Genomic DNA, 13,950 nt, shown 5'->3' with positions numbered 1-13,950 from the left:
AAAAGTTCGCCATAGCTGCAACTTCGCGTACTTCGTTTGTGTTCAACGACCAGACAAAGGCGTCACAGAACCCCACCTTGATCAATAAAGCTTTCATCTTATATTCGCAATATCCAGATTGCAATCTTAGTTTCTTGCTTGTTCTTCGTTTGCTCGCAGGAAATAGACCCTCGTGGTCAGGTTGATCGTGCTCCAGCGTGGTCAATAACCTCTCGGAGTTGGTTTAGCGATTGCTAAGGCGCGACGTCCTCGCACGTTCGTAGTCGGATCGTCAAAGTCAACTTCCACCAAAGCGATATCCATCATCTCAACGAAAGACGGGATGCAGAGTCAATTCATGGGCTTTGTCGATCGCGGGAGACGTGCCACCACCTTTGCAAATACCACAACCGTCACGAGAGGTGCACAAACATCCAAATGCACATGATCAGGTTAATGTATTTATACCACCATTTAATGGCCGTTTTAAACCTGCTTTATATATTGAATGGGAGTTCGACATAAAAAATATATTTGCTTCCCATAATTTCAATGAACATAAAAAGGTTAAGGTTGCGGTTGGTTCTTTCACTGGTTATGCTTTGGTTTGGTGGAGTGAATATTGTCGGTTACACCCTGATTATATACCTACTACTTGGGATGATTTGAAACTTGCCATGCGACATACTTTCGTCCCTGCTTATTATACTCGTGACATGATTAAGAAGTTGCAACACTTAAAACAAGGTAGTGAAACTGTAACAAAATATTATGATGATTTACAAACTACCTTGTTGCATTCCTCTTTAGAAGAAAGTGAAGATGATTTTATGGATAGATTTTGGGGAGGATTAAACCGTGATATTCAAGAGATACTAATTCATGAAGAGTGTTATCCTATGGACCATTTGTTTCATCTTGCTTGCAAAGCTGAACATGAAATAAAACGACGTGTTAGCCACGAGGAGAACAAGCGCACGGTGCACATTCCAAGAGTTGATATGATTGTTCCTTCAACTACTAGGCATACTATGACAACCACATCCGTTGTTGTCAGGACTACATCACCTCCACCATGTGACACATCGCCCCCGAGAGTGGCTACATCATCTGAGTTGATCATAAGAGGTAATGACAAAGGTACTGATCTTCCATCTCTACATGAGAATGATGAATGCCTTGTCAATTTGAATGCACCATCTGATGAGCTACCCACTACTTTGATCACACCACCTATTTTAGAGGACTACGTTGATAATTTGACTTTGCCATGTGATCAAACAACTGAAATACCAACAATTTTGAGTGCACCCATTGAATTAACTATTGATGCAAAGAACCAATATTTAATCATTTTGATATGACCTGTAATCTTGGTGATGATTCTGTGTTGAATGACTTATTGCATGTTTGCTTATTTAAGCATGTTGTAGCATGTAAATTTGATGCAAGTAAGGTTTATTCACCAATGTTGGGATGGTTTAATGATGAACATTGTCAATCTTTTGAAATGAATAAGAGCTTCACTTATATGTGCAAACTGAATTGCAATATTTTCATGCCTTCTACTTCTTGTGCTAATTTTTTGGCTTTAGATTTTATGAACTATGCAAGTTACTCATCTATTCATGTGTCATATATGCAAAAATCAAGGGAAGTAAAAATGGATGACATGTACATATACAACATGTGCACCTTGTCTCTTTTGTTAGCCACATTTCAGATTAAGCAACGCCGAGGACGGCTTTATTTTCAAGAAGGGGAGGATGATGAGGACATGACTACCTTGGATATGACCAAAAATATTGCATATATGCATATTTGTCAGGTGATTTCTAGTGCAAACTATTCAATAATCTATTTATGTTATCCAGAACAAAAATACTTCACACACTTTTGTGTTTTGTCTAATTGCAGGTGTATGGGACATTTGTACAATCCACATATGAAGATAAGGAAGAAAGAGATGTTTATTTGCTGTCCAAAAAGTTCTCTCACGTCACTTTTGGCCCAAGAGAAGATAGAGTCCAAGTCTCTCACGTTCTGGATTCAGATTCGGACTGCACAGACACACCTGACTCAAAACGGACACAAGTTTTTCATACGGACTCCGAATTGGGTGATTTTTTTTGTTGGAAACTAGATTTTGTGCACTTTCCAACCCAATTGGAATCACCTTCAAATTCGTCCGGAGCGTTGAGTTGTGGACGAAACAATCAGATGCTGCAGCAGAATCCGAGTCAAACTACAAGTCCAAAGGTGTTACATCACCTCCACTTGGGCCCATTGGCCTTGTACGACCTAGATTTAGTTTTAGGCTGCCTTGGGACGTCCTCCCACCTCCTTGGCCGCCACCCCTTGCTCCTATCTAAGTAGATCCATCTAGTAGCTTTTCCTTGGGATTTGTTTAGTTAAAAGTTAGCCATTGCAACTTTCTGTACTTCGTTTGTGTCCAACGACCAGACCAAGACCGCTTACGGATCCCCACCTTTATCAATACTTCATATATACTCGCAATATTCAGATTGCTTTTATCATATTCTTGCTTGTTCTTCGATTGCTTGCAGGAATAGACCTTCGTGGTCAGGTTGATTGTGCTCCAGCGTGGTCAATAACCTTTCGGAGTTGGTTTAGCGATTGCTAAGGCGCAATGTCGTGCACGTTTGTAGTCGGATCGTCAAAGTCATCTTCACCAAATCGATAGTTATCATCTCATCGAAAGATTGGGACACCCCCGTCTCTATCACTAAGGGATTCGCGTATATAACCTTTGTCGAGAAGCTCTTGTACTTGACGCATAATCTCCTTCGTCTCCTCTGGATTGGTACGGTATGGTGCACGGTTTGGCAGTGAAGCACCGGGAATTAAGTCAATCTGATGCTCAATCCCTCGAATAGGCGGTAATCCCGGTGGCACGTCTTGTGGAAAAACGTCAGCGAACTCCTGCAAAATGTTAGTGACAGCAGGAGGCAAAGAGGAAGGCACGTCTCGAATGAAAATAATGCCTCTTTGCACACAAAAGCATAGCAAACAGATTTGCTAAAATCTAGCTCATCAATATCAGATTTGGTGGCAAATAAACATGCACTTTTCAATTTAATTTCAGAAGCAACACTAGATGGTTTATTATTAGGCTTCATTTGTTGCTCAAATTCTTTTGCCACAATCTGATTTTCGCTCTTATTCTTCTCTTGTTTTGCTTTATTAGCTCTATTAATATCATCTTTCAAAATGGAATCAGGAGTCATAGGAAGCAAAGTAATATTTTTATCCTTATGAACAAGAGTATAGTGATTGTTTCTACCATGGTGTACAGAATTTTTATCAAATTGCCATGGTCTACCAAGTAATAAGGAACATGCTTGCATAGGTACCACATCACAATCAACATAATCAGCATATGTAGAGATACTAAAATGCACACGAACAGTATGTGTTACCTTAACCTTGCCGCTGTTGTTGAACCATTGGATGTAGTAAGGATGTGGATGTGGTCTTGTGGTGAGAGAAAGCTTCTCCACCATCTCCATGCTAGCCAAGTTGTTGCAGCTCCCTCCGTCTATTATGACGCGCACAGAACGTTCCTTCACAACTCCCTTGGTATGGAACAAATTGTGCCTCTGATTTTGCTCAGCTTGTGTGATCTGCACACTCAAAACATGTTGAGCAACTAAACATTCATACCTGTCAGCGTCTTCAGGAGCCATGTATTGCGTCTCATGATCAGAATCATCTCCACCATGTTCTTCACGTGTAATAAGAGCCAAAGTCTCCTCATCATAGTCACTAGCAGACTCATATCCACCATCCGTGGTAGCAATCATCACACGTGGAGATTTGCATTCTCTCGCATAATGACCTCCTCCCTTACAACGACGACAAATAATATCACTTGTGTGCCCTGTTGATGCCATGGAAGAAGAAGAACGCTGTGCAGGCCCCGCAGGTGCGCTCTTGGCAGATAATGGTGGTTGTGCCTGTTTTCTTGTATCACGGCTGGAAGTGGCACCGGATGGAGGTGCTGGTGCAGTTGAAGTAGAAGATGCACGTGGTGTCCATGATGAAGGCCGGCCTGCAGAAAAGTTAGTTCGCGCCAATGCTTGTCGATCCTGCACTTCACGTTCAGCTTTACAAGCAAGATGGAATAAACGAGTGATATTAGTATACTCCTTATAGTCTAGAATGGTCTGAATCTCTCTATTTAACCCACTCGGAAAACGTGCAAGCATAGCTTCATTCTCCTCAACAATACCACATCGAATCATGCCAGTTTGTAATTCCTGATAATATTCTTCTACAGAATTTTTTCCTAGTCTTAAACGCTGCAATTTTTGAAGCAATTCACGTTGATAATATGGTGGAACCCAACGCGTACGCATAGCGGTTTTCAAAGCAGCCCAAGTAGTTGGAATAGGATATAATCTACAATGTTCAGACCACCAGACACATGCAAAACTAGTGAAAGCACAAACAGCAGCAGCAACCCGTCTCTCCACGAGATATTGTAAACATGTAAAACGTTGTTCAGTTTCTAACTCCCAAGTAAGATATATATCAGGAACATATCTACCCTCAAATGGTGGAATATTCAATTTCAGTTTAGGAATATGGACATCATCTCGTACCTGAGGTGGTGGTGCAGGCCTACCATTACGAATATATACCTGAGGTCGACCTGCTGGTGGTGGTGCTGGTGGTTGCACGTAGTTCTGATTTTGAGCAACCTCATCCTCGTAATCTCCCACATAATCATCCTCCTCCGCATCAGCAGCAGGAGCCACAGAAGTATCAACAGCAGCACCAACAGTTTGGCCAAACGCAAGAGGAACACGGCTCGCTCGGCGGAGGTCTATTTCGCGACGTGGAGGTAGTCGTTGTTGTTGTTGTTGGAGAGGTGCGTTAGGTGCAGCGGGTGGTGGTGGTGGAAGACGCGCGAGCAATTCATTAAACTTGTCATCGAGCTTTGTTTCGAACGTCTTCTCCATGCCATCTATCTTCTCCATGGCCTCTTCAAATCTGTTTAGCACGTCTTGCACCTGTCCACTCATCATTTGCTGAAATTTATCATGCAAATCCTTATTCGTCATGTTCTCCCAGTCAGTCTCGTCGGCTTGTGATCCTGGCATGGTTAGCAGCAATAGAAACACACAAGAATATGATCCTACAGACTACTAACAAGAGGTGGTGGTGGGTGTCACAAATCCGTCAAGCAAATCTCAAATTCTTACCAGTTCTTACCCAGCAGCAGGCGGTGATCGGCAACCGTTGTAGTCAAAAACTCTCAAAGCTTGGATAGAGCAATTACCAGGGAGAGTCAAACGCACGACGTAGATGTATGTGGAGCTGGGAAGGCTTATAATATGGTAGCAAAAAGGGTCAGCAATAATCAATTCAGAGATGCAAAGTTGAATAAACGCTCAACGACGGTACTGTGCTGGTCCTAGGCTAGACTGTGCTAGAGACGCGAGCCTAGAACACCAACAAAATCACGGCGCGGCACGTAAACAAGGGAAAAGCACACTCTGGAAACACGAGTTGGTTAGCAACAGTTTTGAGCAACTAAACTTTTTTTTTGCGCTGCTTTTTTTTGCGAAAAATCACTATAATGGCGAGTGTCTCAAAACTCTTCCTAGCTCAAACTGACAGGATGGGCACGAAATTTTTTTGACCAATTTTTTTTTTCGACTGCCCGGACCCAAAAACTGGAAACGGGTCAAAAAAAACTTCCTATAATGGCACCTGTCTCAAAACACTCAGAAACACCTAAAAATAGGATAGCCAGAAATTTTTTCGAGCGTTTTCAAAAAAATTTGGGCCTAAACGGAGCGTGGTTTCCGGACTCTTTTTTTCTTCTGAAACCTACTCCGGCAAGGAAACACGAATCGGAATCTAGATGGATCTCGAAAACAAACCTAATATGACAAGAACTCGGATTGGTGGTGGATATATGGTGGTAGATGGCAGCAGTGGTGGTATATGACAGCTGTGGTGGTATATGGATAGGGATTCGAAGCGGTGGCGGATAAGCGGTGGTGGTAGATGGCAGGGGTGATGATGATGGTGCGGCGGCGACGTGACAATTTATGACCAGAACTCGAAACTCTAAAAGACTAGACTCTAAGACCAGCAACTAGACACGACGATGCAACCGCAAATTCAACAAAGCAAAACCCTAAAAAGATTATGCAAAGGCTCAGATTGGTTCGGATATGATGAACTAACCCTAATTTTTTTTGTGGCTTTTTCGTGGACTATAGGTATGAAGAACAGACTCGATCTAAACTACGAAAAACTGTAAAATCTCACCGAGCAACCTGGAAATCTGATACCACTTGATAGAGGCAAAGGTGTCCCGTCTTTCGATGAGATGATGGATATCGCTTTGGTGGCAGTCGACTTTGACGATCCGACTACGAACGTGCAAGGACGTCGCGCCTTAGCAATCGCTAAACCAACTCCGAGAGGTTATTGACCACGCCGGAGCACGATCAACCTGACCACGAGGGTCTGTTTCCTGCAAGCAAACGAAGAACAAGCAAGAAACTGAGATTGCAATCTGGATATTGCGAATATAAGATGAAAGCTTTATTGATCAAGGTGGGGTTCTGTGACGCCTTTGTCTGGTCGTTGAACACAAACGAAGTACGCGAAGTTGCAGCTATGGCGAACTTTAATCTAAACAAAACCCGAAGTCTAAACGGTGCCCTAAGGGCTGTATATATGGAGGAAGAGAGGGGGAATTTCGTGGCCCTTGGTGGAGGGGTCCGAAATCAACCCTATCTCTTGTTTCCCCACACATACGGACTCTAAAAATAGCCTATACTTATGTATTTCGAAATTACATGGGCCTGGCCCAATAAAAAGGTGACGCAGCACCTATAATAGCCTCGAGACGAAATTTATGAAGTGGCATCTTGTATATTTCGTCCAAGGCTTCATGCACCCATTATGGTGGCTTCAAAGTCCTGAAATCATCACTTGTAACTCCGTTCTTGTTCCCCTTGCGCATGGCATCATCTCCATGCTTGTTCTTGCTCCAATGTTCATCCTTCTCCAAGCTAGGCCCTTCATTTGTAAGCAAAACAAATGTATCCAATTTAGGCAGCATCATATTCTCATGAACATTAGAATCATTACCAAGAAACGAAAGTACCTGATAATTTAATTGGCGTGCGCGAGCTCTAGTAATTGGTCCCGTATATGTAGCAGTAGGGGCTGTGGGTGTAACAATGGTATTGATGTCCTCATCAGAGAGGCAGAAGGCAAGGGAGAGGACGGCAGCGTTGGGCGCAGCTCCGTAGTCTTCCCACCGCCGCAGCGTGATGCCGGCGGTGCCCGATGAGGAGGACCATCTCCTTCAGTGGGTGTACCACGAGTCACTTACGACAGCGGAGACAGACGCCCGATGGCTCCGAAAGATCAACCCCAAGGCGCTCCGGCTCGACATTGAGCAGTCTGAGTGGGAGGCAGCAGAGGCGGCTAGGGTGGCCAAGCTCAAGCAGAAGCAACGCCGCATTATTCGGCGCTTGAAGCGCTACATCATCATCTCCTCTTCCTCCTCCTAGGATGACGGCTCGGACAACAACGGCTCCGGCGATGACTCATCACTTGTCGCGAATGACTACAGCAGCCCGGCATCCGGAAGGGCAAAGGACCGGCGAGGAAGTGGTGAAGGTGGACCCTCTTCCTGTTTCTATAAGCCAGCACATAGTACTATCCAGTTAGAATTTGCCGGGCGATTGAACTGTGATTCACTTTTGGTGATGTTTATATGTAATTTATATCTGTTTGTTATCAGTTTATATGTCCTCTTGGTCTTGAATTTGGCCATTTGATGATCTATGTAGTACGTTGTTTGGTTTTGTATGGATATGGAATGCCGGATATGAAAAGCGCAACTGTGAACACGCTGATTTGGGAACTGCCCGGGCGCGTCCACGAGCGTGTAGGGTGTCGGATTTGGCAAATTCGACTGTAAATGCTCTTATTTACTTTTGCATTCTCTTTTCAGGTGTTGTTGTTGGGATGTAGTAGATCACTGGAATTTTGGAACAATCACATCACATACGAAGAATTTCTTTTCTTTCACCAGCATTTAGCTAGTTATTGATTCATTTTATGGAGTTAGCTAGAGCCTAGAGCGTGTTTGGCAGAGTTTGTGTTTTCTATTCTCTCTGATTTTGACAGTGATCCTTTTTTGTGGACAAAAGAAAAGAGGTTAAACATGGTTTCCACCTCTCACTTCCCGAATGAGAATTGTTTCCAGGTAGAGCCAAACCAAAATGTGTTTGATTGGTTAAGATCGTCTTCCATTTTCCAAGTTCCAACACGTCATGCGTCCTTTTCCTATGGTCCATGGTCCATACTCCACATACTAGCTCATTTGTTCCAATAATCTTGTTCGCATTTCACAACTGTATGAACTGTTTATTAAATTTCATGTGGAACTTAGCGTTCATGATTGGCCCTCAGATTTTGGCATGCAAAACTGCAAATCCAACCGAGAAATCGCATATAACAAAGTTCTTAGCTCCGGCGATGTGCGTTCAGTGAAAGAAGACGTTAATGTGGACTATGAAGGCGTCTATGGCGACTTCATCAATCACAAATGTTGTGTTGGTTGCGTTTCTCGGAGGTGCTCATAGGAGTATGGTGTGCGTACGTTCATATAGATAAGTGTATGTGCGTATGTATGAGCATACGCTAAAAAAATCTCAGTTGAGGTTCCGGGTTTTTTCTAAAAATAAAACTCAGGTTTTGGTCACCCCACCAAATACGCCAGTCAGTCAGTCAGTCAACTCTGGACCCAAACAGAGAAGATCCCACAGACCCCCATTCCATTCTCGCAAGACTGGACAACTGCAGTCTTCCCTTTCCCTCTCTACAACACTCGTCTCGAATCCTTAAATGCCGACCAAAACCCGAGGGCAGGAGCACCACACAGCCATGGCCGTCGAGAAACCCGAAACCTAGAGGAGTCCCTTTTTCCTATTGCTCCAACTGGGTAAGATCAGCAGGGAGCCAACTGAATCAAGAGAAAAGGCCGAGGATCGCCGTCCATGGGGGATAGGAAGAGGTACTGTTCCTGCTCCTCTACCCATGGCTTCTCGGGGCCGCTACCGCTCTTCTCCTTCTTCACCTTCTTGTTCCTCCATGTGTCCGCCGCCGCTACCGCCGCCGGCAACCCGTGCCTTCCTCTAAACAGCACGTAGGAATCCATCATGAGGGATCTCTCGCACTCTGTGGGCTCAGCCAGGTGGAACACAACCGTCTCCAATCCATGCCTATGGAGAGGAATCGGTTTCTCCCCTTCTAACTCCAGTTCCTTCTCGGTGGTGACCGAAGTCGATTTATCTGGCTGCTCCATATCCCCACGCTCTTTGCCTCCTTATGCTCTCTCGACACCTTACAGTCCCTCGATCTCTCCAAGAATTACTTCACCAATTTGACGGTCCATTTCTCTCGTTACCCCATGACTGCCGGGTTACGGGTGCTGAATTTCCGCAGCAACCGTCTAGTTGGGCGACTAAGCGGTCTCTCCGATTTCTCTCATCTCGAGGTTCTTGATCTCTCCTTCAATTCCTTCACTGGAACTGTGACCACCCATTTGATTGTTATGCCTAGGTTGTGGAGCCTGAACCTCAGCTCCAATCATTTGGTTGGTGCTATCCCTCTAAGAATGGCTAGCTCTATGGAGGAGTTAGTGTTGTCTCGTAATAGTTTCAATGATTCAATTCCAAGTAGCCTGTTCAGTTATGCAAACCTCACTCTGTTGGATCTTAGTCAGAACAGTCTCACCGGTGATGTCGTTGATGAGTTCCGGAAGCTGCCCAAGCTCAAGACCTTAATCCTTTCTGGTAATAACCTGACTGGAACAATACCGGCGAGCTTGTCGAATGTCGCGACGCTCACTCGATTTGCGACTAATCAGAACAATTTTACTGGTTCTATGCCCAGTGGTATTACAAAGCATGTGAAGATGTTGGATTTGAGTTACAATGGTCTGAGTGGGGAGATACCCTCTGATCTCCTCGCTCCTGTAGGATTGGATACTGTTGATCTCTCCAGCAATTACCTTCAAGGACCAATTCCTAGGAACTTATCTTCAAAGCTCTACTGCTTGAGGCTTGGTGATAACAAGCTCAAAGGGACCATCCCGGACACCATCAGTGATGCCTTGGCCTTGGCTTATCTTGAATTGGACAACAATCACTTGATGGGAAATATCTCTTCAGAGCTTGGAAGATGCAGGAACTTGTCCTTGTTGAATCGGGCATCGAACAATCTTCAGGGGCAAGTACCTGATGCAATTAGTAACCTTGACAAGCTCGTAGTTCTGAAGCTTCAAATGAACAATCTCAGGGGACCTATCCCAAGTACATTTTCTGATTTAACAAATCTGAGCACCTTGAATCTTAGTATGAATTTATTCACTGGAGAGATACCAATGGGAATTTTCAACCTTCCAAAGCTTTCCAACTTGAATTTTCAAGGGAACAAGATCAGCAGTGCCATTCCAGTTTCAGTCAGTTCATTGCAGTCTCTAATTGAACTCAATCTGGCAAATAATTCCCTCACTGGTACCATCCCAACAATGCCGACCAGCTTGAGCGCAGTTCTCAATCTTAGTCACAACCATCTTAGTGGATCTATTCCTTCAAATATCGGTATTGTAAAAGATTTAGAGATCCTTGACCTTTCATACAACAACTTGTCTGGTCCAGTGCCATCCTCACTTGAAGGTCTGCAGAGCTTGACACAGTTGGTGCTATCTTATAATCACCTATCTGGGCCCCTTCCTGCATTCTGTTCTAGCATGACTATTGATAGCAGTGGAAATCCTGATCTTGCAAATGACAGGGAAAACAGTAATGACGCTCCTACTAGTGGGAAGACAAGGACACATACTGTTGTGATTATTGTTGCTATTGTCAGTTCTCTTGTTGGATCTGTTTGCTGGCTGCTATTATTATGCTCGCATTGCCCAAGAGGATTTATCGTGTGGAAGACGAAGGACCATCAACTGAAGTGGGTGTGTGTCAAGTCATTGACGGCCACTTCATAACAATGAGCAGTGTGCACACCTCCGGAATTGACTTTACGTATGCAATGAAAGCAGTCTCCAATCCCAACAACATATTCCTGAAGACAAGATTTTTGCACCTACTACAAGGCCATGATGCCAAATGGATCAATCTACTCTGCGAAAAAGCTTGATTGGAGTGACAAGATATTCCAGGTTGGTAGCCAAGAGAAATTCGGCCATGAGCTTGAGGTTCTTGGCAAGCTAAGCAATTCCAGTGTCATGGTGCCATTGGCTTATGTCTTGACAGAAGACAATGTGTACCTCCTCTATGAGCATGTGTACAAGGGCACGGTGTTCGACTTACTGCATGATGGGAGGTCACATGTTCTGGACTGGACATCATGGTATAGCATTGCTTTGGGGGTGGCCCAAGGGCTGACCTTCTTCATGGGCGCACTCAGCCGGTTCTGCTTCTTAATCTGTCGACGAGGACTATCCACTTGAAGTCAACAAATGAGCCTCAGATTGGAGATATTGAGCTTTACAAAATTATCGATCCTTCTAAAAGTAGTGGGAGCCTTTCAACCATTGCTGGCATAGTTGGCTATATTCCACCAGGTAAAACACGAATCCTCATATTCTGATTCAGTTTGAGCAGCAATAGTCAACTTGTTGATTTTTTTTGAGAAATGAATATTTTCTGCTATTTTTCATTTACAAACACTTCATGTCATCTATTTCTTGTTTGCAGAAATTTTTCTTAATGTGCTTGATTGCAAATATGCGTGAATATTAGCACCAAATTCCATCTTCCCCATTGTTCAGCACTTGAACTATCATCTTGTTTCCTGAAGTGTTCCAATGGAATGCTTCCTCTTTCACTCGCTTAATTTAGACACTCAAGCCCATGCCTTATAGTGTTATGTTGAAAGCTGCCATCCAAACTAAAGGGTCTCAGCAGGGAAAATAATAGTTCAAACAGATAACTGCTCTGAGGCAAACTAGCTTCTCAACCGGTGCCCAAGCCCCCACGACAATCTTGCAATTTTTGGTTCAGTTATATTTCAGTAATTCAGAAAAGTTCACATGTACTAACACCAATATCACCGAATTTTGATTGCAGAGTATGCATACACTATGAGGTTGACGATGGCTGGGAACGTTTATAGCTTTGGAGTCATTTTACTAGAGCTCTTAACAGGGAAACCATCTGTCAGTGATGGCATGGAGCTAGCCAAGTGGGCTCTCAGTATTTCAGCTAGGCCTGAGAAAAAGGAGCAGGTCCTTGACACCAGGGTCTCAAGAACTTCACTTGGTGTTCACAGCCAGATGCCGTCGGTCCTCAATATTGCGCTCTCATGTGTTACTTTCTCTCCCGATGCTCGGCCGAAGATGCGCAACGTCTTGAGGCTGCTCACCAACGCAAAGTGAATGTGAATCAAAAGAAAGCAGTTGGTTTTGTTAGGTTAGATAAGTTCTGGATGGAGTCTGACATTTTCTTAGTTTGTGGATGTCAGTATACAGGTGATCATTGTATAGTGCCATAGTCTATGGTAGGTTATGAGTTGGTGACGAGTTTGAATTGTTAAGTATATATTTTTTGGATTGAACGATCTCTGGTCTTTAAACATCACAGTGATGGTTATTAGCAAACCTGAGTGCATTGTTTTTCTAGTTAATTCGTAGTACTTTGACTTGGCAATGGGCAGTTCAACTAAAAGCTCCACAAATCACTAAATAAAACCATGTCTGAACACTTCTTCACTTTGTGTGTTCTGTGACTTCTTCTCTATGATCTGTTATTTCAGTATTTTAGACAAATTTGGATTTGTTTGTTGTGATTGTGGGCATTCAAGTAACTAGAGGATGCCTCGTGCATTGCCGTGGGAATTGGTTAATTTTGGGTTGATAGCATGAGAACCTGATAGAGGCAAAGGTGTTGATGAGGACATGACTACCTTGGATATGACCAAAAATATTGCATATATGCATATTTGTCAGGTGATTTCTAGTGCAAACTATTCAATAATCTATTTATGTTATCCAGAACAAAAATACTTCATACACTTTTGTGTTTTGTCTAATTGCAGGTGTATGGGACATTTGTACAATCCACATATGAAGATAAGGAAGAAAGAGATGTTTATTTGCTGTCCAAAAAGTTCTCTCACGTCACTTTTGGCCCAAGAGAAGATAGAGTCCAAGTCTCTCACGTTCTGGATTCAGATTCGGACTGCACAGACATACCTGACTCAAATAAACATGAGAGACTTGGATCACCCAATTCGGAGTCCGTATGAAAAACTTGTGTGCGTTTTGAGTCAGGTGTGTCTGTGCAGTCCGAATCTGAATCCAGAACGTGAGAGACTTGGACTCTATCTTCTCTTGGGCCAAAAGTGACGTGAGAGAACTTTTTGGACAGCAAATAAACATCTCTTTCTTCCTTATCTTCATATGTGGATTGTACAAATATCCCATACACCTGCAATTAGACAAAACACAAAAGTGTGTGAAGTATTTTTGTTCTGGATAACATAAATATATTATTGAATAGTTTGCACTAGAAATCACCTGACAAATATGCATATATGCAATATTTTTGGTCATATCCAAGGTATTCATGTCCTCATCATCCTCCCCTTCTTGAAAATAAAGCCGTCCTCGGCGTTGCTTAATCTGAAATGTGGCTAACAAAAGAGACAAGGTGTACATGTTGTATATGTATATGTCATCCATTTTTACTTCCCTTGATTTTTGCATATATGACACTTGAATAGATGAGTAACTTGCATAGTTCATAAAATCTAAAGCCAAAAAATTAGCACAAGAAGTAGAAGGCATGAAAATATTGCAACTCAGTTTGCACATATAAGTGAAGCTCTTATTCATTTCAAAAGATTGACAATGTTCATCATTAAACCATCCCAACATTGGTGAATAAACCG

The 13,950-nt window shown here is 43.2% G+C and overlaps 1 pseudogene; it reads left to right on the top strand.

Moving 5' to 3' along the window:
• Positions 1-9,200: 9,200 nt before the first annotated feature.
• Positions 9,201-12,631, top strand: LOC119347979 (annotated as a pseudogene).
• Positions 12,632-13,950: the final 1,319 nt, after the last annotated feature.

This window comes from Triticum dicoccoides, unplaced genomic scaffold (assembly GCF_002162155.2).
Source record: "Triticum dicoccoides isolate Atlit2015 ecotype Zavitan unplaced genomic scaffold, WEW_v2.0 scaffold81685, whole genome shotgun sequence".
Classification (NCBI taxonomy): Eukaryota; Viridiplantae; Streptophyta; class Magnoliopsida; order Poales; family Poaceae; genus Triticum; species Triticum dicoccoides.
Note: the sequence above shows the minus strand (reverse complement) of the source record. Positions and strands in the feature narration are given on the sequence as shown.